Source organism: Martes martes, assembly GCF_963455335.1.
Source record: "Martes martes genome assembly, chromosome: 5".
Taxonomy (NCBI): Eukaryota; Metazoa; Chordata; class Mammalia; order Carnivora; family Mustelidae; genus Martes; species Martes martes.
The window spans coordinates 80,648,229-80,652,243 of NC_137892.1; the positions used below are offsets into that span (position 1 = coordinate 80,648,229).

General features: G+C 40.1%; 1 pseudogene across 1 annotated transcript; it reads right to left on the reverse strand.

Annotated features, from left to right (window-relative positions):
• Positions 1 to 388: 388 nt before the first annotated feature.
• On the reverse strand, positions 389 to 1,631 carry LOC308343318 (heterogeneous nuclear ribonucleoprotein F-like; annotated as a pseudogene). The gene has a single exon. The product of its transcript is annotated as a heterogeneous nuclear ribonucleoprotein F-like (transcript).
• Positions 1,632 to 4,015: the final 2,384 nt, after the last annotated feature.

The following is a 4,015-nucleotide window of genomic DNA, read 5'->3' on the forward strand; positions in this document are numbered from 1 at the left end:
ATGAGAAATGTTCCTCTTTGAATTAGGGATCTAGGACCTTGAGTTTTCCCAAAAAAAGCACATCTTCCCAATGTATTCATGGTGATGCGGCATAAAAGATCCATTTAATTTATTTAAAACTACTTTAAATCAGATAACATCACTCCGAAGTACACTACCAAAATGTTAATCAAGAAAAGCTGAAAATAGTTTTAGTTTACTCAGTATCACATGCTAGAAGAATGTTTGCATGGGAAAACACCAAAGAGGTAATTTTTAAATAAGATTTCACAAACTTCTGGTGCAAAATGGGTCCCACAGCTTCTTCCTCTAGAGTAATAATTACTTTTCACTGCTTGTTGGCTGCTTGTGAAAATTTGATTGTAATAATTCAAATGCTCCTACAAAACTATTCATATCCACCCATGCTGTTCTGATTACCACAGCCAGCCCCATAACAGCAACTCACAAACTACCCCTCCAGGCCTCTGTAAGTGGACTGGGCTGACACCCCCATGCCTTGCATCATCTGGCTGCTGTATTCCCCATTGCTGGCCCCAGTTGTGGAATTCAGGAAGAGGTCAACATATCTGTGTTGCATGTTGGCCTAGTCTTTGGATATAGCTGCCACACACAGCTTCTTTGGGAGTGGCAAACTCAACATCAGCTTTACCTGTCATTCTTCCAACAGGGCTAATCTCAATATAGACCCTCACAGGGTTGAATGGAGAGAAGAAGTTGTAAATGTTGTACTCTGTGGCTTTTTGTGGCAGCCCTCTCATGGGGACACAGTGTCTAGTAGTACTCTGTACAGAGAAGCCACTGTCTCCATTATCTGTGGTCATACATGTCCAAGAGATAGTAACTGAGGTCTTTTCCAAATAGATGGGTGGTGAAGCCGTAGCCATCACTGAGGCTGCTGTACTCCTCAGCCCCCATAGCCTGCACTATAAGCACCATACCTCATCCTCTCTAGGCTCACTTGTTTGACAGTGCCAGTATACCTCCTGGCTGTGCCAGAGTGGTCATAAAGCCCAGCTGCTGTACAGACATGAACTTCAGAGGGTGATCTGAGACTTAACTCCTTCCTGACTGCTCTTGAACTCTTCAGTATACCTATGCCCTTTTCTCTCCTTCTGCTTCCCTAGGGTCTTCTCACATAATTCCTGTGAGGCAAACTGCACAAAGGCTTCCCCTGTAATCTTGTCCTTGGGATCCACAGGCAATGTGATCCTCTTTGGCACAATTTCCAACCCCAAGAAAGACTGAAGAATTTCTTCCTGGGTGCATCCAGTTAGGAGTCCTTGAAGTCACACAAAGCCAACATTGGCTGTGTAGGCACTGTTTCGACCTCTGTGCTTTAACACCCAATCCATCTTCATTCTGTGGGACTTGAACACCTCAGTGTACTGGTATCCCATGCTTTCCTGGTCTTTTTTAAGGGCCATTTTTACATCACCTTCTGATTCGTGTTCAACAAAAGCCTTACCACTCTGCCTGGCTTCTCTAGTGCCAGTGAAATGAATGCCTGCAGCCCCATCATGAATTGTGTAGTCAGAAAGGAAATTCTGCACATCCTTAATAGAGCAGGACCAGGGCATGCCATGGAGCTTGACCACAAAACTTATACCTCCCTGGGGACCCAGCGTCATCGACACTTGAGAGGACAGACGTCAAACAAGCTGGGGTGCATCTTTTTGTGGCTTAAGGAACAACCCAGGGAATAGGGGAGGGAGATGTGTACAGCTGGAAACACTCCTAATAGGTAATGAATTGTACACTGAAGGGAGAAGGACTGATTTCTATTTTCACCAAACAAGCACAGTTTATAGCCAGAGGAACCCCAATTCCATCTAACACTTAAAAACAGTGGGTTCTGGGGAAAATCCAGGTGCATCTCTTTTTGTTATTAACCTCCAGCTCCAAGTCTCAAAGTTCCCACTCTTCTTCACATCCAGCACCTCTGTTGTCCCTCTAAGTACCTTCTACTCCAGAAAGACATGGAGCAGTCCAAGATAATTTAATTGACTTGAAGGGGAAGTTTTCCCAACATGGGTAAATGTTTAAACCAATGTTTGCATGCCATTTTTTTTCAACTTCCATCAAATTAAGTTTGTAATCTCAACTTTAAATTGATCCTACTGCTGTTTAAAATGTCTTTATGGCAGAAGTGGACTAAAGTACCAGGCTGATTTGGGGGGAAAATAATTTTATCTGTAACAAAGAATGTGCAGCATCTTCATCCAACATCTTTCATCCTGTCTTCACAGCCTGAATCATTCATCTCACAAATATGTTGAGTACCTAACATTTGCTGCCTCGAAATTTATGCTTTTCTTAACATATAAAGATGATGGACAGTCATTAGTCTATCATCAAGATCTAAAATTTATTTTCTTCTAGCCTCGATGGTAAGCTCACTTAGTGTTGTTTTCAAGATGCCAGTTTGAGGCCATGGAAAAGAAAAAAGAGAGATCCATACAACCCAATCTGACCCTTGACTCATCATGATCCAACCAATGAGTTTTCATGCAAAAAACACAGCCCTTTTATGCAGTGCCTTTAACTGTGGTTTATCGGTAGAGATTAAATTATGGAACCACTAGCTGCATTACCAAATTTAGTCAAAGCATTTGCAATGAACTTTCTTTCTGATTCAGCAGTACTGAATTTTATTTTGTTTTTCCCAATTAAACAAAATGTCTCAACCATGACTAGAAAAGGAGGAAGGGGGGAAATCAACCACTGAAACTTTCCAATATCTGGACAAACCTCATCTTTCCAGATTATATACTGTATGTGTGTATGTGTGTGTGTATATATACACACATATATACACACACACATATATATACATACATATATGTATATGTATGTATATATACATATATGCACATATGTATGTATATATGTATATATACATGCATATATGTATATATACATATATGCATGCATATATGTATATATACATATACATACATATACATATATACATATATATACACATACGCACATATGTATATTCTGTGTAAGTAGTGTGTGTATATATTAATGCCTGAGGATTTGGAGGAGGCAATGACAGAAAAGAAGGCATTGATTTCAGGAGTGGTCAACAGTGCTCTCCCTGCTTATCCTGTATTGAGGTCTGGTTCCTGGCACTTCCCTCAGCTATCACAAATTCTGATGTCTCAGGTTCTGACTTTACTTCAGAACTTCTACATTTCTTATGTTGAAAATCTGCTTCCCTTACCCATCTTCCTTCAATCTGGTTCTAATTCCTATGTTGCAGCTTGACAGTCAAGACAGCAGGTAGAATAAAAAAGAGTTACACTTTTGAAGCTCTGCTGCTTAACTGGGCTTTGCAGAAGCCGGGTTGGTGGGGTGTTCTCTAGACATCACTCACAACACAGGATCGTCTTGCCATGAGTGGTCACTTGCAAAGATTGGCTCTGCCTAAAATTAGCCAAAAGGTTTATGGAGTTTCGATGTGGCTTATTTACTTTTTTATTGTAGTAAAATTCATTTTCATAAAATACGCCATCTAATCTGAAAGTGTGCAATTCAGTGGCTTTTAACACATTCACGATATGGTGCAACCATCACCACTATCTAGTTCCAGAATATTTTCATCACTCATAAGGAAATTCCAAGCCCCTTTAAGCGGGAACCCCCTTCACCAGCCCCTGGCAACCACTAATCTGCTTTCTGTCTTTATGGACTTGTCTATTCTAGATATTTCATACAAATGCAGTTATATAAAACATGGCCTTTTGTCTGGCTTCTTTCACTTGCCATAATGTTTTCAAGGTGAGTTCATATTGTAACATTTAGTGGTACTTCATTCCTTTTCTTGGCTATATTATATGGATATACCATATTTATCCATTCATTAGTTGATGGACATTTGGAGTGTTTAGATCTTTTGAGTACTGTGGTGCTACTGTGAACATTCATGTACCAATTTTTGTTTGAAGATCTGTTTTCATTTCTTTTGAGTCTGTACCTAGGAGTAGAATTGCCATGTCATATGGTAGTT